This window comes from Mya arenaria, chromosome 5 (genome assembly GCF_026914265.1).
Source record: "Mya arenaria isolate MELC-2E11 chromosome 5, ASM2691426v1".
Taxonomy (NCBI): Eukaryota; Metazoa; Mollusca; class Bivalvia; order Myida; family Myidae; genus Mya; species Mya arenaria.
The window spans coordinates 26,276,634-26,302,409 of record NC_069126.1 but is presented as its reverse complement, the minus strand read 5'-3'; the positions used below and the strand labels follow the sequence as shown (position 1 = coordinate 26,302,409).

At 36.3% G+C, this 25,776-nt stretch overlaps 1 protein-coding gene and 1 long non-coding RNA gene across 2 annotated transcripts in view; one reads left to right on the top strand and one right to left on the bottom strand.

Annotated features, from left to right (window-relative positions):
* Positions 1-25,776, bottom strand: part of LOC128233513 (dopamine D2-like receptor) — a 136,805-nt gene that overhangs the window by 72,736 nt on the left and 38,293 nt on the right. The window lies entirely within an intron of this gene.
* LOC128233514 (uncharacterized) overlaps positions 6,694-25,776 on the top strand; it is a 66,532-nt gene continuing 47,449 nt past the window's right edge. The window contains exons 1-2 of the long non-coding RNA XR_008260708.1: positions 6,694-7,014; positions 9,608-9,729. This is a non-coding gene — a long non-coding RNA (uncharacterized LOC128233514). The remainder of the gene's footprint in view (positions 7,015-9,607; positions 9,730-25,776) is intronic.

Genomic DNA, 25,776 nt, shown 5'->3' with positions numbered 1-25,776 from the left:
CGATGCCTAACAATACTAGAGTCTAGAGATAATACTTATTATCCTTGATTCCTTACACAATTTGAGTGAAGATACCATATATTACCTTCGATGTTTTACCCTCCTGAGTAAAGAGACAAAATATATTATCCTTACTAGACAAAACATGCATTAGTTTCGATACTTAACACTACTTGTATCAAAAGATAACATACATTTACGTCGATCCTTAACACCACTTAAGTCTGAAGATTACCTAAATTACCCTTGATATCTCGAATTAACTTTACACAGTACTTGAGTCGATACCTTACACCACTTGAGGGTAGACATAGCATGTATTGGCCTTGAAACCTACTTGATTCTATATATACCACATATTACCCTTGATACCTCACATTACTTAAGTGAAGAGATAACATGTTTTAGCCTCGATGTCAAACCTAGTGGCCTTGAAATCTTACACCACTGGTGTCTAGATATGACATATATAAGCCTGGATACCTTACACCAAATCAGTGATGAGATAAAAAGTTATGAGTCTCGATCTGTCCACCACTTAAGTCTAGAGATAACATATAATAGCCTTAATACTTTACACAGATTCAGTATATACCATTTACTACTTGAGAAAAGAGATAAAATATTTTCCTCGATATCTTCCACTAGTCTTGAGATAACATATATTAAATTCAATACCTCAAACTATTTGAGTCTAAAGAACCTTTATACCTTACATATTTGTATATTAGCATTAATACCTTACACTTTTTGAGAGTATGCCTTACACTGTCTGAGACTGGAGATAAGATATCTTATTTTTGAAACCTTACGGAACTTAACTCTTGAGATAACATATATTAACATTGATACCTTAATATACTTGAGTCTTTAACTTATATAGTACGTGAGTCTAGAGATAACATTTATCAGCTTCGATTACTCACACTACTTGTGTCTAGTGATAATATATATTACTCTCAATAACTTTCACTACTTGACTATAGATATAACATTTTAGCCTCGATATCATTCACTTCTATCGTCTATAGAAAAGCACATACATGTACACTACCTTAGATATATAACACTACTTGTGTCTAGAGATAACATAAAACAATACTTGAGTGTAGAGATAAAAAAATAATAGTCTCAAAACCTTGAACTAATCGAGTCTAACCATAACATAAATACCCTCGATACCCACCCAACTTTAGTGTAGAGATAGCACATAATTATTACCCTCCACACTTTTACATAATTTGTGTCTTGATATAGCTGGATGTATATTAATCTCGATACCTCACACTTCTTGTTTCTAGAGATAAAGTACCTTGTGTTTTGAGATACCTTATATCAACCTTCATACCGCACACAACCTGTGTCTAGTAAATTTAAGTATATATGAACCTCGATTCCTTCCACACCTTGAATCTAGAGATACATACACATGTATAACAAACATAACTTTTGAAAGATAACCCTTAAGCTGCTTACTAAATGATGCATTTATGGAAAACATAATTAATGATAACAAGATTGTAGCAGTGTTTAAATACGATGTAGCTGAAAACGCACAAATATTAAATGACTGGTGGGTCCTTCAAGATTAACAGTGATCAACTATCGTCTCATCATGTAGAAATACCTTGAGTATTGCACCTTTCTTTCAATAAAAACACGGTATCCTTCATAAGAACCATAGTTTTCGATATTTATTCATCCTTTTCGGTATATTAAAACGATTGTATTAATTTGATACATCTTATCTGGGAGTAAGAGTGTATCTTTAATAAACTATCAATCAACATTTATGAAAATGCCATTACTTTCATTATGATTATATTATTATTATTATAATTACTATAATTATTATTATTATTATTATTATTATTATTATTATTATTATTATTATTATTATTATTATTATTATTATTTTGATTCATGCTTTTCGTTGAAATATGGGGTTTTATCAGTGAAAAAACAACAATTTCGTTGAAATATGGGGTTTTATCAGTGAAAAAACAACAATGGAAATATCAATTTGATATTATTCACTGCAAGATAAGGAGTGAAAATATCAACTTTCAGAACTACTTTTAAATCTTTTGTAGTTACTTCCCCTTGATCAAAACAGAACACTTCACTTTGAACCAGAAAATGTAGGCAATTTTTTTTTAATATTTAAAGAAATGCTTTATTAGTTTAAATAAATATATATTTGGAAGTTAACAACTTACCGTTTATTACCGGTTATCCTTGTTTTCAAACATTTTCTTGATCTTGAAGCTGAATGTTCGAACATTTGCTTTCATACCAAACAAATTATAGACGAAAACAACTGTTCGAACATAAATAGAATTTTATATCATCATTCAAATGTATTTTGAACTGTTTGTCTTTGTAATACGTAATACGTGCTTCCCAGAGAATTCACACAACAATTTACAGATAAACTGATATTTTTTTATCCCACCCACGCCTCAAAATTTGTCAACAAACTAGTGTGGCATCCACTCTTTACCTGGAAAACAAACCTGTTTTCAAGCGAAACAGACTGGTCTCTGACAGTAAGATGACTGAATATTCATGTATCATGAAACACAGTCTAAAACTAAGAAAAATGTTTAAAATCCAATGATTATCCACATTTGACCTTTAAAATGTTCATTCATAAAATGACGCGTATTAATTTGGTTATGTATATGCACTAAAAAACGAGCGAATAATAAACTACTAGAAAGAATATCAGAGAACTTTTTCTCAACAAACCGGAAATAGGAAAGTTGACAGCTTTAATTTTGCGTGAGGGGCGCCCCACGGGAAGCGGCGTAAATAACACCCTTTTCAAAAAGGGGGTTATTAAGAAAATAATTAAAAAAAATCTCTAAAACTCGGAAAATAAGCATAAAAGAAACAGAAAATTTGTTTATTTCACTCGTGATCATAAAAAATCCATATTTTCACGAATATGTTTTTCTATGACACCCATGAAATAAAATACGATCTTACACTGAAATAAACAAATATCCTGTTTATATTACAATTGTGATTGCTTATTCTAAGTGTTTGTCTAAGAATTTCTTCAATGTTCGTTAAGTTAACGAAAAAGCATCGCTTTTGGGATGAGATTTTTCGAATGATGATTAAGTCGTCACTCAGGTAGCTATCAACCAACCAGCCGTTTGTTTCACACTTAAACGCTGTATGCAAAATAGTTCCGAACCTTTACGTGAACATTTTCTACATAACTCATTTGTAATCACTTTTTTGTGTCAGCCGATGTTTATTCGTATTAATAAGAATCTTAGTATCCAATAAAATAGCTGCATTAATCAATATATTAATGCTATTAATCAACGTTTTTCTTGTTATTTAACTGGTATTATTTCTGCTACTGGGTCTTAACATCTTAGCCGGTCATGACCTTTGACATTTTGAAGGAATAGAGAGTGCATAGTTACCTGAATGTCTCAAAATAAACGATTTCTGTATATTTATCCTTTGTATCTCCCTTTAGATTTGAACTGTGGTTATTTTCAACTTAGATTATAAACATGTGTCTTATCTGTTTTATTTATCCCATATCAACTGCAATACGAATATTATTGCAAGGCATCAAACACGCGGCTGAATGGGTTTTATTATTATATTATTATTAGGGCTGTAACGATTCATCGGTGCACCGTGAAATCGCGATTCGGTACCCGACGATATACTGTATCATATCGCATTGTAAAAATCGTGTGTATCGCGTATCGTTAGATTCGTTATCTGACTTAAGATTTGTATGCTTAAAACACTTTCCAAACATCTTTGCATGATCCGATCAATTTGTTAACTTCCATTTTTAACTGTCAAAACAGCAAAAGCCACTTCAGCCGCATTTTCGCAAACAGCAGGTAGAGCTAGCAAAATACGTTAAAACTAGTTATCTTACTTATCTACACCGTGTTTGTTTTTCAAACTCAAATGAAAAAAAAATGAAAAAATAAATAAATAAAAAATGCAATTTAATTTTCTTTTTTAAATTTGATTTACAAAAGATACATAAAAAACTGGAATCTGCGAGCTAGCTGTATGCGAAAATGCGGCTGAAGTGGCTTTTGCTGTTTTGACAGTTTTCAGTGGTCTGCAAAGTCAATAATGGCTGAAGGAAATACTACTGTTAGTACAGAGAAACCCTATAGAGATGCGCCGGCAAAATATAAGTCCAAAGCTTGGGAGAACTTTGGTTTTGCAAAGTCAGACAATAAAATAGTTATTTGTAAATAGTGTCTGGCCGAATAAAAATATAATGGAAACACTAAACACATGACCACGCATCTTCGCCGATGCAAAATAATAAAAACATTAAAAATATAGTTTTGGTAAAGATATGCTCAACAATTTACAAAATATGCAAACATTAAAGTCCTACATGAATAATATATATAAGCGTATCGTGAACTATCGTGAATCGCGTACTCCGTATCGTGATACGTATCGTATCGTGAGTTGAGTGACGATTCACAGCCCTAATTATTATATTGGTTGAAGAGCAGTATCCGGTGGGAAGCAGGAGCCGGCAATTGCTATTTTCCCATTTCGTTTATGTTTTTCATGGCAACTGTAATTGTTATTTCGTAATATGTGTACTTTTGTCTTGAGTGTTCAAGAATATTCAAAAGAATCATGTAAATTTCATGATAGGTCTTTCAAAAAAACCCAACAAACTTCGTAAATTCTCACTTGGGGCATGGCCAAGTAAGATTGACTGCGCATGCGTAAGGACCGATTTGCATATTGATTTATAACAATCGGTTTTCTCCCAAAGCATCCATTTTAAGTTTTGTTTATTTTTTTGTGCGACAACATCCAGGAATGGTTTTTCATTAAACCACTTGGAAAAGAAGACTGGAAAAATGTATAATTTCACCACCGACCTCCAAATCCTGAATAAAAAAGTACTCTAATCTTTATCGATGATTAGGTGTATCAAGTGAGACAACTCGTATTAACACATGTTCGTTGAGAATCATCTTATTTTGGAAACATTCCGAATTAACCCCGAAAGATCCGGACTACGATGTATGATCACATGACAAAATAGCAATAAATTATTGGTGCGGACAATAAGTAAGTTAAGAAAAAGTTATCGTCCATCTTTGGCATACTTTACCACGTAAACGACTATTAAGAGATCTTGACAAGTCGATTGCCTAAAATAAAAGTCGAAAATTTCCGATCATCTAGACTTTTGAATGTAATGTAGCATGAGGAAACAAAGAATAGTCGAGTACAAAACAACACAATTCATTGTAACAGTTAAAATGCGTAATTGTGAAGAGAAACATTCGAAGGAGTTTAACTTCTTGAATTATTTGAATAAATCATGACATTTTTTTATCGTGAATGGTTCTTTTATGTGACTTAATCGGCTTTTTGCATCAGAATCAAACTTTGCTAGTATAAAGTATTTAGATTGCTTTTAAACAATTTACTATAATATATAGTACTAGTGTTCTGCTCTTACTAGAGACTATAAGAATATACTAGTAATTATACCTAATATTCATTAAGCTTTTGAGCATGTGGAAATACTTACAGATGAATGCGCAAGGGAGACCTCCATTTCGAAAACTCTCAATTTTATAATTGTTTTCTATTTATCATATGTGATTTAAGAAGATACAAACTATTATACATGTATATACAATTACAGTATATCAATACTCATGTATCAATGTCGTCCATAGTATTAAAGAAGCATTAATGAATATACAGACCATTATTAATCAACTAGTACGTATTTGACGAGATACAGAGACAATTGCGGTACCTATACCAGACAATTAAAGACAATATATGCCAGAACTCGCTCAATATCGACCAAACTCGGCCAATATCAACAAAACTTGACTAATATGAGTTTCCTCGGTTTTGATTGGCTACAAAACTCGTCTAATATAGGATTTGGGAAATGGACCATTTTCATTGGCTGTCGAAACTCGCCTAATATGAGAAATATGCTGGAAATTATTTTAAAAGGTAGCCATTTTGTTTTTCGTTTTCCGACTGTTTTGAAAAAAAATTTGCTTCGTATAAACCTATTTGGAATACTTGAACCTATTTAGTACTTGAACCACTTTGTACGTTTCGGCGAACGATTTACGAAATTAAGATGAAAACACATGCTTCCTTACACTGTACAGTGCTTTATTCATAAGTATGTGCAATGTCACTTTAAGGATGCATGTCAATATCGGCAAAGTCAAGTTAAGAAAAGCAGACACCATTATTGAATAAGGGATAAATACTGCTTCAATGTGAACTTAAGGTAAGTTATTAGAATGTTTTTAACAAAAATGGTAATAGTTTATTAATAAAATACTTATTAACTAGGTGATTTCATATTGGCCCAGTTATTTGTCCTCGGTCAGCTGTATTTGCCTGAGCAAATACAGCTGACCGAGGACAAATAACTGGGCCAATATGAAATCACCTAGTTTATAACATTATAATATTAAAATAGCCCAATGGTATGAATAGAATAATGGCGAAAACGAAAGTTAAAATGTAATATTTATGAAACTAATCACCTTCCATCAGTACTTTCAGCACGTTGATTACGCTAGAGCAGCAATTAAGAGATGAGCCGGTTAAACAGATGTTGATTCATTTTGCACCTTTAATCTCGTCATAATGAGATTGTTACAGCTGTGATTGGTTGTGATGATTACGTTTATTTCTAACATTGGAAATATTCTCAGCCATTTAAATAAGTATGGACAAGAAATTCGTGTACGCGGACTATTTATACGTATTTTACATTTGTTCTTGCATTACATGTACGATTGTTGAAATGGTAACTGAAGACCATTAAAGTGACACTCTTATTCAAATTCAATACATACAACTAAATAGTGCATTTATTGAAAATATTAATTACTTATAACAAGATTGTAACCGTGTATTTAATAGCAGAAAGTTCAAAAATATAAAATGATCGGTGGATGCTAAAGGATTTACTGTGGTGTGCTATAGTCTCATAAGGTAGAGATGCCATGTTTTAAGCTTATTTCTTTCAAATTAAACTCGATATCCTTTATACAATCGTCAATTGTGGTAAATCTTTTTTGGAGTAAGAGTGCATCTTTTAAGACATATCATAAACAATGTATTAGATCTGATAATTGGTATTTTTTTGTATTTGTTTGTGTTCTCTAGTCAACTTATCAGATCGGTTAAGATACACGAACATGTATCGGATTTTTTTTATAGAATACAAAACTAAGGATGATTGCTATGTGTGAATCCTTTGAATAACAGTGTGGCGTTAGGATTTGTTGTTTAAAAGGTTCAGTGTTGGCGGTCAGTAATCTCATGGAATGTTCAATACAAACTGCCAACCAATTAGATACTGATGTGGAAACTTGCACATGAGATGTAGAATAATGCACTGTCAATGCGAATAAAGCATTCATGTTTTGAGATGAATTATGGTCAATATCTGCCTCCTCAATATTTAATATGAAATATGAAGTCTCGTCGATGTTTGATTTATACGGTATAAAAGAGATATCCGGCCTCTCGGCTTGCAGACAAACCAACATATCGTCAATTAGACTGTCATATTAAAGGATAATTAAGTGTTTTGTTTGCTTTTTTGTTTCGTGTTTTGCTTGACAAAGTTTAAATTTACTCCAAGAAGAAATCAATAGAGTAAACTATTTTCAGAATGATATTGAATTGATTAACGGCAAATGCTTCATTTTTCGTAGACTCTTTCAACAGAGAAAAAAGATGTAACGATTCAATAACAGTAAAAGGACGTGTGCTTTCACTTAACATATACAATTATTTTAAATCGTCTTGCTCGAGCTCATACGGTCGTTAGGTCGGTGAATATTTCCTACATATGTTTTCACAGTCATTCAAATTTAATATTAAACGTATTATGTAATGTGGTTTTCACTATGTTTATTAAAAGTAAATACAATCATGCATCTTTGTTGCTGTCAAATACAACGACTGTTCAGGCATCTGCTGTTGGCTGTAGTCGTGACATTCCGGTTATCACCTTCTGCAAAAGCTCCTGTCAGTTTGCTCTCACGATTGTAAAACATAATTTCAAAAATACATATTTTGATGCAAAGCATTAAAGACGACGTGATTTTTTTTAACATGACTTAAAGCTGCACTCTCACAGATATACCGTTTTTACAACTTTTTATTTTGTGTCTTGAAAAGAGCAAATTTTTACGTAAATATCTGCAAAACCAATGATAATAGATTGGTGACAACAATCAGATCGTAGATTTTCATATTTTCGTTCGTAAATTAATGTTTTATGGCTTAAACCGTTTAAAGGTTTAAGAAAAATACATAAAACATCAATCTTTGAATTTAAATATAAAAATCTGCGTCTGCTTTTTTGTCAGCGGTCTTAAATAATTGGTTTCCATGCATTTTCGCAAAAATTGGCTCGTTCCAAGACAAAAAAAAAAAAAAAAGTTGTCAAAACGTTGAATGTGTGAGAGTGCAGCTTAAAAGGAAGCAGATGCAGTTCACCAGCATTCAAATTAAAGTGACTTTTACTACATGATCTAATTGAGAATCAACATAAAACTCAAAAAGTTTTTGCGAAGGAAGTTATGAGCGAGCATAAACTTAGATTTTTATGTTAATAATCATCTTTTGAAATGACTATACTCACAAAACGTTGCAGGCCGAAAGCCATTCAACGCTTTACGCGCTTTGATTCAACCTATGATTCTAGAGGCCTTAACAAAAAGTTATTGAAAGTATAAATATAAACAAAAAGCATTGCTTCAATGCTGCCCTCCGATGTAGCATTTTTGACGTAATTTATCACGTGGTATACTCACACGGTGTTTGTAAGTAAAATTAATTGAAAAAACAACAAAAACAGTGGTTTCTTTGGCAACATTACTGAAATGTATGCGGTTTTTTTTTCTCGTTTTGGTTTACGAGTAGTTAACTTTGAAGAAACATTAATATTTCCTCTCAATTCTATAAAAACATTTATGTAGGACGTGACTCCTCAATTTTCACTGATAAGGTCATGTCATGTAACACAAGTTCGTCATCAAAACGAATATGACGTCATACTTTTGAAGAAAGCAAATGTTATCAATATTTTAGTCAATAGTTTACAGTCTTTTCTTATTTACGATTTCATGTTAAGGAAGCCGGTTTTAGCAAGCTACCTATTTTGATAATGCGTTTCTAGTTGCTATATATATTACACAAGTTGAAACTTGCGCCTGTCGTTAATGGCGATCCAATATTTGCATTCAATCTCCCTCTAGAGAATTCTACTCATTTGCACGGGCAAAATCTACCTGTTTATTTGAAAAAAAGTCAGAGGAAACATAGTATTGACCAGGTTCTCACTTAACACAAGATAAACATTTATGAGAAAGGTCACGCATAGTGTATTTACATTATGAAACTCGAACTTACCCTGAAAAGGGGCAGATATTATTTTACGCCATTTAATTGATAGCTCAAGATTTTTTTTTAATTTGGCTCCATTTACTTCATTACGCTGTATTTTAACCATGTTCCCTTATCCTTACAATAGCCGTTTTAATTTAAAAAATATGATTAACACAAATTACAGATTTCCTGTACTGATGAATCGCAGCTGAAATCAGCTGGGTCAGAACAGCCGTCATTAGGGAGAGATGAAAAAGCAAATTCAAGAATATATATGCTTTCGAACGAAGCTTCGTTGAAACAAAGGTACTAGTTATTAAATTCTAACGTATTGTTTTTTCTCATTGCTTCCAAATAAAGCAAACATAACCTGAATAAGTAAATTATGAATTTACATGAGAGGTAATAATTGTTGCGTTTCGTCTACGAGTGGGAAATCAATAGGCTAATGGCATCTAATTAACGGAATATCACCGGAAAAGATTGCTTGGAAACAAGAAAAGACGTTAACAAACATAATATGTTTGTTTAAGATAAATGAGTTGAGAAATGGCCAACTTCTCACGAAATACAGTTAGATATATGTATGTATGGGAACAAAATATCAGCTAACATATATTTATCAGTGATTGCCCATCCACATAAATGGATGGGCATATAGATTTGTCCTTGTCCGTCCGTGCGTCCGTGATTCCGTCCATAAGAATTATTCCGTCCATCAGTATTATGCGAATGTTTGTAGTTCAAAACTAAATAACTGTTTCACCTACAGTCAAAAGACCTTAGTGGAATGTTTTTAGGTGAAGTTTTGCAAACTGGGTTTATTATTTTTCGCTGCAATTAGTAAAACCAGAGTTATGACACTGGAATTAGCAAACAAAATCTGGACTTGTATCGATCAAAATTCACAAACTATTTCGACTAGGGTCATGAAACTTCGGGAATGTTGTTCAGGTGTTGAAGTTGTGCACATGGGGGCTTTATTGCCGCTGCACATTACTATTTCCAGAGTGATGACCCGTGAATTAGCAAAAATGGCATTTTATGGACTTGTTGAACTTGTGTCGCTCATAAAAAAGTATTATTCATACACTTATGAGATATTTTAGGATGGTTTTGATGCTATTTAATTATAAAATGTAAATACTTTTGATGCACAGCTAAGGGTACTGGACAAATAATGACCCTTGCTTTTGTGACAAACGCGGCATAAGGGGGTATCCGCGTCCTAAGGGCATGTGTTAATGTAACTGGACTTGAATTGTAAACTTTAACATTATGTATTGTCTTGAAATTAAAATAAGGTCTACTTATAGGGGCCATAAGACAGTGAGGTATATTAAAATTTATTTGTTTTGTCACGGGACTTTTAAGTATCCCTTTTCATCATTGTAAAGAATATGTAACAAACAGATGTCACGGAATGTTAAGTTGGTAACATGTTTATAAAGGAGTCATATGTGCGGCTTAACAATATTATTCTAATGGCAAAAAGAAGCATCAAGTTTACTATGAATTATTTGAACCAGTCACGGGAGGTACCAGGTCCTAGGCCACAGTCACGGGAGATACCAGGTACTATGTCCCAGTCATGGAAGGTACCAGGTGCTAGGCCCCAGCCACGGGAGGTACCAGGTCTAAGTACCTTGTCACAGGAGGCTCAAGGTAAAAGTGCCCAGTCACGGGAGGTACCAGGTTGAAGTGCCCAGTCACGGGGGTACCAGGCCTTAGTGCCAAGTAACGGGAGGTACCAGGTCCTAGGCCCCAGTCACGGGAGGTACCAGGTCCTAGGCCCCAGTCACACTAGTTACCTGGTCTTTGTGCCCAGTCACGGGAGATACCAGATCCTAGGCCCCAGTTACGGGAGATACCAGGTCCTAGGCCCCAGTCACGAGAGTGACCAGATCCTAGGCCCCAGTCACGGGAGGTACCAGGTCCTACGCCCAAGTCACGGGAGGTACCAGGACCTAGGCTCCAGTTACGGGAGGTACCAGGTCGAAGTGCCCACCCACGGGGGTACCAGGTCGAAGTGCCCAGTCACGGGGGTACCAGGTCTTAGTGCCAAGTAACGGCAGGTACCAGGTCCTAGGCCCCAGTCAAACTAGTCACCAGGTCTTTGTGTCCAGTCAAACTAGTCACCAGGTCGGTGTGCCCAGTCACGGGAGGTACCAGGTCCTAGGCCCCAGTTACGGGTGGTACCAGGTCTTAGGCCCCATTGTGCCCAGTCACGGGAGGTACCAGATCCTAGTGCCTAGTCACGGGAAGTACCAGATCTTTGTGCCCAGTCACGCGGGAGGTACCAGGTCATAGGCCCCAGTCACGGGATGTACCAGGTCATATACCCCAGTCACGGGGAGGTACCAGGTCTTAGGTCCGAGTCACGGGACTTACCAGGTCTTAGGCCCCTTTGTGCCCAGTCACGGGAGATACCAGGTCTTAGGCCCGAGTCACGGGACTTACCAGGTATTAGGCCCCTTTGTGCCCAGTCACGGGAGGTACCAGATCCTAGTGCCTAGTCACGGGACTTACCAGGTCTTAGTGCCTAGTCACGAAAGGAACCAGGTCTAAGTGCCCAGTCACGGGCGGTACCAGGTCTTAGTGCCCAATCACGGGAGGTACCAGGTCTAAGTGCCTAGTCACGGGTGGTACCAGGTCTTAGTGCCCAGTCACGGGTGGTACCAGGTCTAAGTGCCCAGTCACGGGAGGTACCAGGTCTAAGTGCCCAATCACGGGAGGTACCAGGTCTAAGTGCCTAGTCACGGGTGGTACCAGGTCTAAGTGCCCAGTCACGGGTGGTACCAGGTCTAAGTGCCCAGTCACGGGAGGTACCAGGTCTAAGTGCCCAGTCACGGGTGGTACCAGGTCTAAGTGCCCAGTCACGGGAGGTACCAGGTCTAAGTGCCCAGTCACGGGTGGTACCAGGTCTAAGTGCCCCGTCACGGGAGGTACCAGGTCTAAGTGCCCAGTCACGGGAGGTACCAGGTCTAGGTGCCTAGTCACAGGAGGTACCAGATCTTAGTGCCTAGTCACGGGTGGTACCAGGTCTAAGTGCCCAGTCACGGGAGGTACCAGGTCTAAGTGCCTAGTCACGAGAGGAACCAGGTCTTAGTGCCTAGTCACGGGTGGTACCAGGTCTAAGTGCCCAATCACGGGAGGTACTAGGTCTAAGTGCCTAGTCACGGGTGGTACCAGGTCTAAGTGCCCAGTCACGGGTGGTACCAGGTCTAAGTGCCTAGTCACGAGAGGAACCAGGTCTTAGTGCCCAGTCACGGGTGGTACATGGTCTAAGTGCCCAGTCACGGGAGGTACCAGGTCTTAGTGCCCAGTCACGGGAGGTACCAGGTCTAAGTGCCCAGTCACGGGAGGTACCAGGTCTAAGTGCCCAGTCACGGGTGGTACCAGGTCTAAGTGCCCAGTCACGGGTGGTACCAGGTCTAAGTGCCCAGTCACGGGTGGTACATGGTCTAAGTGCCCAGTCACGGGAGGTACCAGGTCTAAGTGCCCAGTCACGGGTGGTACCAGGTCTAAGTGCCTAGTCACGAGAGGAACCAGGTCTTAGTGCCCAGTCACGGGTGGTACATGGTCCAAGTGCCCAGTCACGGGAGGTACCAGGTCTTAGTGCCCAGTCACGGGAGGTACCAGGTCTAAGTGCCCAGTCACGGGTGGTACCAGGTCTAAGTGCCCAGTCACGGGAGGTACCAGGTCTTAGTGTCTAGTCACGGGTGGTACCAGGTCTTAGTGCCTAGTCACGGGTGGTACCAGGTCTTAGTGCCTAGTCACGGGTGGTACCAGGTCTTAGGCTCCAGTCACGGGAGGTACCAGATCTAAGTGCCTAGTCACACTAGCAAAACGCTTACATTACGACAGAATAAAACAACACAATCGGCTGATCCGTCAATCAAACCAGTTGTTGACAATCGTGCGGGCACGTCGGAGACATTGTTCTGAGTAATCGTGCGACTAGGCACAAGTAATCGTACATTTTCCGAATTCCATGTGACTTTACCTGATGCGATTGCACAGAAACAGGTCTTCAACGACCGCATGACTGATCCTACACAGGAAGTCGATAATCGTGCGACAGGTCGGAGTTGACGAACATGCAACTAGTCGCAGGTGATCTTTTGGAAACTGTTTCTGTTTGATATTTTTTAGATCTCTATAAAAGTTCACTTCAATAAATATTCTCTTAAGATTCCATACTGCTTCGCATTATTTAAAGTATAATTCGCGTTACTTCATGCAAAGTTTGAGAAATCTCGCTTCTTTGGATGTGTTCCTAATCGTAGCCGAGTGTTCAGTGGGTATAGAGGACAGAAGAACATACGTCCAATACGTCTAAATCCCTGAATTGTCTTCTTGTAACGTACGAACATTTAAACCATAAGTTGCATCACATTCAGCATATATGTGTATGCGGAAACTATACGAACTTAAATTAAGTAAACAACAAGAAGAAGAACGTAAAACTAGACCCTTATATTGTATTGTTGTTGTATTATCTGGTGAAAACCAAACCCTTATATTGTATTGTTGTTTTATTGTCTGGTGAAAACCAAACCCTTATATTGTATTGTTGTTGTATTGTCTGGTGAAAACCAAACCCTTATATTGTATTGTTGTTGTATTGTCTGGTGAAAACCAAACCCTTATATTGTATTGTTGTTTTATTGTCTGGTGAAAACCAAACCCTTATATTGTATTGTTGTTTTATTGTCTGGTGAAAACCAAACCCTTATATTGTATTGTTGTTTTATTGTCTGGTGAAAACCAAACCCTTATATTGTATTGTTGTTTTATTGTCTGGTGAAAACCAAACCCTTATATTGTATTGTTGTTTTATTATCTGGTGAAAACCAAACCCTTATATTGTATTGTTGTTTTATTATCTGGTGAAAACCAAACCCTTATATTGTATTGTTGTTGTATTGTCTGGTGAAAACCAAACCCTTATATTGTATTGTTGTTGTATTGTCTGGTGAAAACCAAACCCTTATAGTGTATTGTTGTTGTATTGTCTGGTGAAAACCAAACCCTTATATTGTATTGTTTGTATTGTCTGGTGAAAACCAAACCCTTATATTGTATTATTGTTGTATTGTCTGGTGAAAACCAAACCCTTATATTGTATTGTTGTTGTATTGTCTGGTGAAAAACCAAACCCTTATATTGTATTGTTGTTGTATTGTCTGGTGAAAACCAAACCCTTATATTGTATTGTTGTTGTATTGTCTGGTGAAAACCAAACCCTTATATTGTATTGTTGTTGTATTGTCTGGTGAAAACCAAACCCTTATATTGTATTGTTGTTGTATTGTCTGGTGAAAACCAAACCCTTACATTGTATTGTTGTTGTATTATCTGGTGAAAACAAAACCCTTATATTGTATTGTTGTTGTATTGTCTGGTGAAAACCAAACCCTTCTATTGTATTGTTGTTGTATTATCTGGTGAAAACCAAACCCTTATATTGTATTGTTGTTGTATTGTCCGGTGAAAACCAAACCCTTATATTGTATTGTTGTTGTATTATCCGGTGAAAACCAAACCCTTATATTGTATTGTTGTTGTATTATCTGGTGAAAACCAAACCCTTATATTGTATTGTTGTTGTATTATCTGGTGAAAACCAAACCCTTATAATATTATATTGTTGTTGTATTGTCTGGTGAAAACCAAACCCTTACATTGTATTGTTGTTGTATTATCTGGTGAAAACCAAACCCTTATATTGTATTGTTGTTGTATTGTCTGGTGAAAACCAAACCCTTATAATATTATATTGTTGTTGTATTGTCTGGTGAAAACCAAACCCTTACATTGTATTGTTGTCGTATTATCTGGTGCTGCCTATAATTTACTCTCTTCGTATTGAGTCTTACAATATCTGTAAAATTTTGATCCTGGTCCGTCGAGTTGCCTCGAAAGGCATGTAGTATTGCGACAATTTGTAACGCATAAGGGATATGCAGAAAGACATAAGATCGCTGAATCTATGCCAAACGCCGAATGCCATATGGGCTTGTATAATTTAACCTATATGATACTTGTATGAAAGTGATTGATTCAAGAGTGTTTTACGTCAGGAGCCGTACTACAGCAACATCTTAAGAACATAAAAACTCACTTTATCTCAGATGATTTTTTTTTCTCGATGAAATTTAATCAGTCTTCATTGTATTCACTTTTCAGGTATGTTAAGCCTCTTGTTTCCACTGTATTTTTTTTTGAGTTGGCAAGAAAATCGTAATTTTCGTAAGAACATGGCTGATATTTAATATTGGTCTTAATTGGATCTAAGAACGATGCAGCTAATCGGATTACTTGTTACAAATAACTGACCAATAGAGTGAATGAAGTCAGTGATGTATGACCATAAGATTAACTTCAGTTGAATATTAAATAACACCCCTTGTATTAAAGAGCTTCCATGTGAAATTACATTTGCTAAAAAATAAGTGACTTGATCTCCTTGAATCTTTTACAAAACTTTTTTTCGAATTCTCGAAAAATCAGGTTTTTTTTTTCAATATCCTTCCGAAAAGTGATTCTAGCAGCTAATAAAACGGACTTTGAGTATCAAATGGTCGCAAATTGGGTTAAATTTATTGCATCATGACACATATATTTCCAAATAATGCGCTCTGTTCAAACAACTATAACTGTATTTATAGTTATGTGTTTTAACATCATCATTCCGAATTGTCCACAGCCCATCTTAAACCAACTCATTCCGACTTCCAGGCTCCTTTCATATATTGCAGTGAAATGTGATCAAATAAATCCATAAAATCTAAATGTTCTGAGTTGTCATGCATGGTGTTACATAAAGCAGAAATGCTCATTTACGGAGCTTTGCAATGTACGTGAAGTTAGCGGCCTAGCGGCGTGAAGTTAGCGGCCTAGCGGCGTGATTTTTTTTTCTATTTCCAAGCAATTGTTAATGCGGTTTTTTTAAACACTGATAAATCAAAGTTTTTTTTCATATAGTTACATAGCGGCCTTAAATTGTTATCTATTCAAAATATTTTTCTTTACCTTTTATTCTAAAACAATTTTAAATTAACTGTTTTATGCACAAATTATCAAGCACTTCAGCGACCTAGCGGCCTAGCGGCGTGAAAATAGCGGCCTGGCGGCCTAGCGGCCTAAATTGAATCCTATTTCAAAGCATGTATACATCCATTTTCTTCTAAAACAATGACATTTTAACTGTTTTTATGCACACATTAACACACTGAAGCGATTATCAACAGGTTTTTTCAAAAACGTCGATAAAGCAGTCACGCCGCTAGGCCGCTAACTTCACGCCGCTAGGCCACTAGGCCGCTAGGCCGCTAACTTCACGTACATAGCTTTGCATATATTTCAGATGTCTTTAAATAAAGCTGCACTCTCACAGTTTGAACGTTTTGACAACTTTTTTTTTATTTTTGTCATGGAACGAGCCATTTTTTTTCAAAAATCCATGAATGCAGTAATATAAGACCGTTGACAAAAAAAGTAAAAAAAATAACCGTAAGTAACGGTTTAAGCCATAAAACATTAATTTTCGAACGGAAATATAAAAATCTGCTATTTGATCTTTTTTCAGCAATATTATATCATTGGTTTGCAGACATTTACGCACAAAATGCTCATTTCAAGACAAAAAATAAAAAAGTTGTAAAAATGGTAAATCTGTGAGAGTGCAGTTTTAACAGTCATTAAATCATGTTTCCAGAAATAAGTGGAATGGTCTTGATTCTAAAAACTTCTTAAAAATATGTTTTTCCCGATTGCACATACATGTGCCTTAATAGTTTCACAGTTACTCACTTCTATCAATATGTTACATGCAATATTTAGTTATTACACTTCAAAACTCTGTCACTCCATTTACGCTGCCCACAACTCTCACTACCTTATTTGTGTTGCCGTTTATCGTGTCGATCTTGATTAAGAAGTATTCATGAATTTGTATAAACACGATTTGAATACCATCTTATTAACAAGATTGGCACACATCCCTTTATTGTATAATAAACTATGTACTTTATTTCAAATGTTTTACATCTAAAAATATCCAATATCATATCAGTATGTTTTACAAGAGTATATCAGCGTGTAAGCCAGTTTAGATGCTTTACTTTGCTGTATTTGCTTTATGCTTCATGTGGTCGTAAATATGGAACAAATTGTCGTTTCATTGACATTTATGGACGGCCTGCCCAAATATGACTTCCATAAGTTGAATTAATTGAACCGATGTTCTATTATAATACTCGAGTTAATTTAGATAGTAATAAACGTTTGATGTCATGAATTTGCAAAAAAAACGAAGACGGAAGGAATTCGGCAGCTTATGATGTGGAAAATAAAGTAGATGAGCGAGATTTATTATATTTAATTTAATGGATAATATGCATGCATTTCTTACCCGTCGCTACTCATGGTGTACCGTGTACATACCACGTGCTGTTACGTCATATGTATACAAAATATTGATGGATATTTCGGACGTTTTAAAATAGCCGGACATTACTCATGAGCACAGGAGTTAGGATGTGCCCACATACACCTTATATCTATGCAGTCATATTTCACCTACTCTTGTGGCATCGCACAGCTTCAAAAAGCAATTAATGCAAATTGATATTGTCCAGCTGAAAGGCATCCGCAAAACAAATCAAGTATCTGTTTTCAAAAGACGTTTTAACTACGTGGTATGTACACTGTGGGTACTAAACATCGGTGGTATGTACACTGTGGGTACTAAAAAAACATCGGTGGTATGTACACTGTGGGTACTAAACATCGGTGGTATGTACACTGTGGGTACTAAACATCGGCCGATGCGGTTTTAGGTTAGAACATTTAAATTTAAGGTTATGCTATGTTTTCGTTCTTAGGTTGTAGACCAGAGAACCGCAAGGCGAAATTTTCATTTATCCTGTCACTTGCATACAAATCGGTCCAATAACAAGGTGCCGTGTAAATTTCAGTTTATTAGGATAGTAGACAACGTGATGTTTATCTACAGTCAGGTGATCATGTGGCCGCTAGAGGTCAGAGGAAAAGCACAAACGCTGCTTAAGAAACTAATCAATAGTTCGCGAACAACTGACCTCAACAACAGCATACCCAGAAAATTCCATACATTTGCCGGATAAAGACGATGGCAAATAGAATCGGCCAGAAAATCTACAACATGTACAAAGGTCATGTGCACTTTCCCCACCCGCAAATGCTAAAAATGTGCAGCATTCAACGATAGTGAATTCCATTTCTGTGGTGAATGACAAAATCTCACTTACATGTACAACAGAAATGAATTCTGGCTTTGCCGGTGCAATTTTGAACATCCAACTCTATATTATTCAATATTAAAATGAATTAAATCCATTGAACATGTGGCGATTGATTGTGAACACCAGTGATCTTGAACCATGATCCGTGTAGTCTGTATGTTGCGGAAAAGGTGTTGAATAATTAGATGATGCATCTTTATAAACTTTTAATGTTTTGAATTGATATTGACATATTCAAATGAAATTACTTTGACTATACACGTATTGAATAAACTTGAACAGTCTTGAGAACTATTTTTGGGAAGCACTATACATGGATACCGAGTGTGCCAACGTCAACAGGGAAAAAATCTTCAATTCACATTAACTATTCCTAGGAAATGACTGGCTCTAATCGGTTACAGTTTAGGGCCACTCAATATATTTTTTAGATTCGATTTGTATTGCCTGAAAAATGACATAATTGTCAAAAAAGCAAAAGCACGCTGGTCGCGCCTGCAGCCTTTCAATGATTTAAAGCTGCACTCTCACAGGTTGATTGTTTTCACAATTGTGTTTTAATTTTTTTTCTTGGATTGAACTACTTTTGTGATAAAAGTGATAAAAGAGCAGATCACAGTTTTCCCACTTACGTTTAAAAATTGATGTTTTTTTGGCTAAAAGCGTTACGAACGCATTAAGAAAAATGATTTTTTGGCCGTTTTCCAAATAATTCTTCTTTTGTGACACTGAATTGAACACTGAATTGAAGGCACCGATGCAATTATGAGCTGATTCTTAGACATTTTTGAAAGGTGAAAACTGTCAACTTGTGAGAGTACAGCTTTAAGTGCTTTCATTAATTAGTGTTATCGTCGAAACCATGTCTTTAACATATCAATTGGAATGCTATAACGCTTGTTTTTTTGTTTTTTTTTATAGCAAGTAGTCTTTTATTAGTGCTTATAGGTGTAATGTACACTCGGCACAAAGTTTGCCAAGTCGTACTTCAATGCTCAGAGCGTGTAGTATGTTAACCGGCTTCGTCATGTCTTAATGTCTTGGAGAACTTTTACAAGCCAAAGGCAAATCGGCCACACCAGGCAAAACTCAATGATTGTTATCACGGAGGATGGTCATGGAAATCCTTAGTTAGAGTGTGGTAGTTCCTAATTTGTGAGGCCGAATTTTAGTGTAAAAGACGCAGGCGGTCTATTTGGTCATTATTTGTCTCTAAAATAGTATAATATTATTCTTTCCAATGAAAGGTCTCCTTTCTGCTGAAATTGTTCATTATTTGCTGATTTTATTTGAAACTGTGATAACAGCCCTCCAAACTCGAATCTGCGGCATGGCTGGAAAGCTGTTGTCCGATTTAGATATGACAGTAGAGGACAGCCACTGCATACATGCAATGCATGTTTTTCAGCGATTTTGTATAACCACGCCGTGGTAAAAGTTAAACGTGCGACTTTCGTATGTTATGTTAATTGTAGTCCCGCGCAACTGTTGACACCCACCTGAAGCTTGCTTCATTTCAACAGTTTTGAATTTCAATGGAAAGGGAAGATATATCATTAAATCCACATTAGAATAACCACGTCTCAAAAGCTTTTATAATTATTTTATTTTTTTCTTCATCATAAGCCAACATAACCGATCTTTCTACGCAGGTTTCTCCCTGAAGTCGATGATGATTATTCTAGTTGCACATGTCATTGTAAGTAATTGAGTATGAAACATTGGGATATTGTTTACCACACTCCTCGGGAACGGTTGACGCATTGTTTGACAAAATGTATTGACCCAAGTCTCGAGCCACCATGGAAATCACATTATGTCTGGCCGATAAATGTTCGGCGAATCTCCAAAGCTACAGCAGATCAAACGTTTTGACATATCAACTAATGATGGCTATCTCTGTTCTCGAGAGACAGGAAGGGACAGGGCGGGCAGCAGTGTCAGGACCGGGGTCTGTATAGTGTCGCTGCTAATTGTAGAAGGATTCGTCTTAACGGATCTCATTCAGGATGATATTACCAATAAATATACAAATGTGTTTCATGTTCCTTTTGTGTTACCGTGTGGTATAAAATGTTTCCAGTGTTATCCTAATTGCTTAGAATGAAATAAAAATAAAACGTTTTCGTATATAATTTTGTACAAATGCAAAGCTCTGAGAATCAGAAAAGCCAGACAAAGGCATTTACCAACTTTATTTGCGCCGAAACGATGAATAGTTCACATATAATTTCCCGGTGGTGTCATACTATTATCGCATTTTTAAGAACGTATTTTGTTGTATGGCTTCATTCTCGGAATATCCAAATACGTGTACGTATGTGACAGGGTAAGCGGAGTACATTCTCATACCATTCCGAGTATAAACTGTGTGACTGTTAAACATTCCTCGTATATTTATCCTTTGTTTCGAAGAAGTATTGACGTATCTTATTAAACAATCATACGCCATACCAAATGCGTCCAGCGACTTGGTTGTGCTTGAATTTGGCTGAGGCTAAGATGAACTTTGCGTGATTTCAGCATAATTAAAATAGTCTTCGTGCAGTCAACATAATTTCCAAACTGACGAGTTATTATTGGTCGACATATTTACCGCGCCTTATCAGAAGTTTCCGCCAAAAATATCATATTTTTTAAGCGAACAAAAATTATTCCAAAAACGCCCCCAAAAAAACCGCATAAGTATGATAAGTGTATCTTCGAACAACGCAAAAACATGTTTAAATATTGTTTCTGGATATTATCGGAGGAAAGAAACATTTCTCTAAAAATAATACTTCTTTGAGTACATCCAGCAGGTTTTGTTCGTGTTTTTCGGGTTATTGAAGCGCGGTTATACTTGCATACGAAACTTGTATTTCCGGTCACGTGACCAGTGCTGGAAAATCGATCCCCTCTCCATAAAAGAAGAGTCATGCGCAACAACGCACAAGTTTTGCAATATTTTAATGTATAGAGGATCTGTTAAGGGTCATCATATAATAAACAAATTTATTCCACGGGGTCAGTGAATGTGTGAATAAGCGAGCATTTTCAACTGGACCCGAATTTTACTCGATTTTGGAAACGAAAGGAACTTTTTTCGACTGATTAATAATCGAAACTATATATTTCTTGACCTTATACATGTCAATTTCATAAACTAAATGCATAAATCCGGGAAATACATACATGTTTGAGTTTGAACTGGTAACATTTCTTATGTTTTAGTAATTTTAGAACTCTGCATGAGGAACGTAAAAATATAACATTTACATTAAAGATTTAAACACTAGGTATTTGGGACTGACTCGGTCAATTGCATTATTAGAAACAAAACCAAATCTGTTTTGTGCTACTTTTCAAGAAATTTGCAGTTTCTGGATGTGATTAGTTAAAAGCCGTTTGGCTTTCATACGCAACACATATCTCATTATAAGATCGATTGTATGAATCAAATCGTTTTGTAACACCTTCCATAGTCGTTCTTGATTCGCAATTGATCGAAACATATCAGTTTATCTTATACTCGTACGTAATGACGTTGCCCTTAGTGTAGTGGGAGATTAAAGCTTTTGATACTATGCTAAATGTAACTAGTATTGGTTTCAGTAGTTCAGAACGTAACCATTCAATTTAGCATTATTAAGTAGGTCGTTTCTGTTGGCAATAACCTAGATTTGGATTTATATTGGTTTCATGAATTGTGTATTTTTTTTGTAAAAAAATCAAATAAAATGAAAACAAGTTTTATTGTTATTTAAACTGTTTTTTTGAAACTATTGAAACCAAACAGAAACTAGTTTGATATCAACAAAAACGCCCGTAGATTCAATCAACCTCCATCATTAGAAAGACAACTAATTCAAGTACAACTTGGACACACATTCATACTGGAAATAAATGATCATTTGCTTTAACCTTGGTGACTCTGAATTTATTTATAGTTGTATGCAGAAAGTGGTAATTTCAATCTTTGTTGAATTAAAGGATCACAAATGCATACGAATCATACAAGAATTGCTGTTGTGGTGGTAACATATTGCACAATATTTCTGACAATGGTGTTAATCATGATTCAGGTTGATCAGGCGAATACAAACCAATGTAAGCATTAGATATGAGCTGAGAAAAATAAAAGTACAACTTTGTAGAGTGTACGAAATTGATCACACATACAGATGTACATGCATGCGCTAAGCTTCATGAACGCCTCTCTCCAATTTCCACGATGACAATGACAGATACCTTACATGCAAATTCTTCTCGGATTATTTCTTTAAATCTCCTTTCCCTCCCATACTCCTTCAAAGAAGTACAAATAATGTGTCAACTTAGCCTACCGATCGCCAGTGTCGATCATTAATTAAGAGACTAATTTATTTGGCTGTCAGCTGTGAATTGTCGAAATAATGCATCGTCCTCTGAGGACTTCAAAACGTGAGATGACGTAGGCTCCAACCAGATTAACAAATATAAAAAATCCGGACTAGAAAGCATTGCCTTTCTTATGAAAAAAACAAAAACATGAAGAGTATACCAACATCATACATGGAGAGTATACCAATCCCATACATACAGAGTATACCAATCCCATACATACAGAGTATATCAATCCCATACATGCAGGGTATACCAACTCACACATACAGGGTATGCCAATCTCATACATACAGAGTATACCAACCCACACATAGAGAATATACCAATCCCATACATACAGAGTATACCAATCCCATACATACAGAGTATACCAATCCCATACATAGAGAATATACCAATCCCATACATACAGAGTATACCAATCCCATACATACAGATTATACCAATCCCATACATGGAGAATATACCATTCCCATACATGGAGAGTATACCTATCCCATACATGGAGAGTATACCTATCCCATACATACAGAGTATACCAATCCCATACATGGAGAGTATACCAATCCCATACATGGAGAGTATACCTATCGCATACATGCAGAGTGTACCTATCACATACATAGAGAGTATACCAATCCCATACATGGAGAGTATACCTATCCCATATATGGCGAGTATACCAATCCAATACATAGAGAGTATACCTATCCCATACATACAGAGTATACCAATCCCATACATACAGAGTATACCAATCCCATACATGGAGAGTATACCTATCACATACATACAGAGTATACCAATCCCATACATACAAAGTATACCAATCCCATACATGCAGAGTATACCTATCCCATACATAAAGAGTTTACCTATCCCATACATACAGAGTATACCTATCCCATACATACAGAGTATACCACTATCCCATACATACAGAGTATACCAATCCCATACATACAGAGTATACCAATCCCATACATGCAGAGTATATCTATCCAATACATGGATGGTTTACCTATCCCATACATACAGAGTATACCTATCCCATACATACAGAGTATACTAATCCCATACATGAAGAGTATACCAATCCCATACATACAGAGAATACCTATCCCTTACATACAGAGTATACCAATCCCATACATGGAGAGTATATCTATCCCATACATACAGAGTATACCAATCCCATACATGGAGAGTATACCTATCCCATACATACAGAGTATACCTATCACATACATACAGAGAATACCAATCCCATACATCCAGAGTATACCTATCCCATACATGCAAAATATACCAATCCCATACATACAGAGTTTACCAATCCCAAATGTGCAGAGTATACCAACCCACACATAGAGAATATACCTTCCCATACATACAGAGTATACCAATCCCATACATGCAGAATATACCTATCACATACATGGAGAGTATACCTATCCAATACATACAGAGTATACCAATCCCATACATGCAGAGTATACCAATCTCATACATACCGAGTATACCAATCCCATACATTCAGAGAATACATATCACATACATGGAGACCATACCAATCCCATATATGGAGAGCAACCTATCCCATAAATGCAGAGTATACCAATCCCATACATGCAGAGTATACCTATCCCATACATACAGAGTATACCTATCCCATAAATGGAGAGTATACCAATCCTATACATTGAGAGTAAACCTATCCCATACATGCAGAGTATACCTATCCCATACATGGAAAGTATACCAATCCCATACATGGAGAGTATACCTATCCCATATATACAGAGTATACCAATCCCATACATGGAGAGTATACCAATCCCATACATACAGAGTATACCAATCCCATACATACAGAGTATACCTATCACATTCATGGAGAGTATACCAATCCCATCAATTGAGAGTATACCAATACCATATATGGAGAGTATACCTATCCCATACATGCAGAATATACCTATCCCATACATGGAGAGTAAACCAATACCATACATGGAAAGTATACCTATCCCATACATACAGAGTATACAATCCCATACATGGAGAGTATACCAATCCAATACATACAGATTATACCAATCCCATATATACAACGTATGCCTATCACATACATGGAGAGTATACATATCCCATACATACAGAGTATACCAATCCCATACATACAAAGTATACCAATCCCATACATGGAGAGTATACCAATCCCATACCTACAGAGTATACTAATCCCATACATGGAGAATATACCAATCCCATACATGGAGAGTATACTTATCCCATACATACAGAGTATACCTATCCCATATATGGAGAGTATACCTATCCCATTCATACAAAGTATACCAATCCCATACATGGATAGTATAACAATCCCATACATGGAGAGTATACCAATCCCATACATACAAAGCATACCTATCTCATACATACAGAGTATACCAATCCCATACATGCAGAAAATACCAATTCCATACATGGAGAGAATACCAATCTCATACATACAGAGTATACCAATCCCATACATGAAGAGAATACCAGTTCCATGCATGGTGAGTATACCAATCCCATACATACAGAGTATACCAATCCCATACATGGAGAGAATACCAATCCCGTACATGCAGAGTATACCAATCCCATACATGCAGAGAATACCGATCCCATACATACAGAGTATACC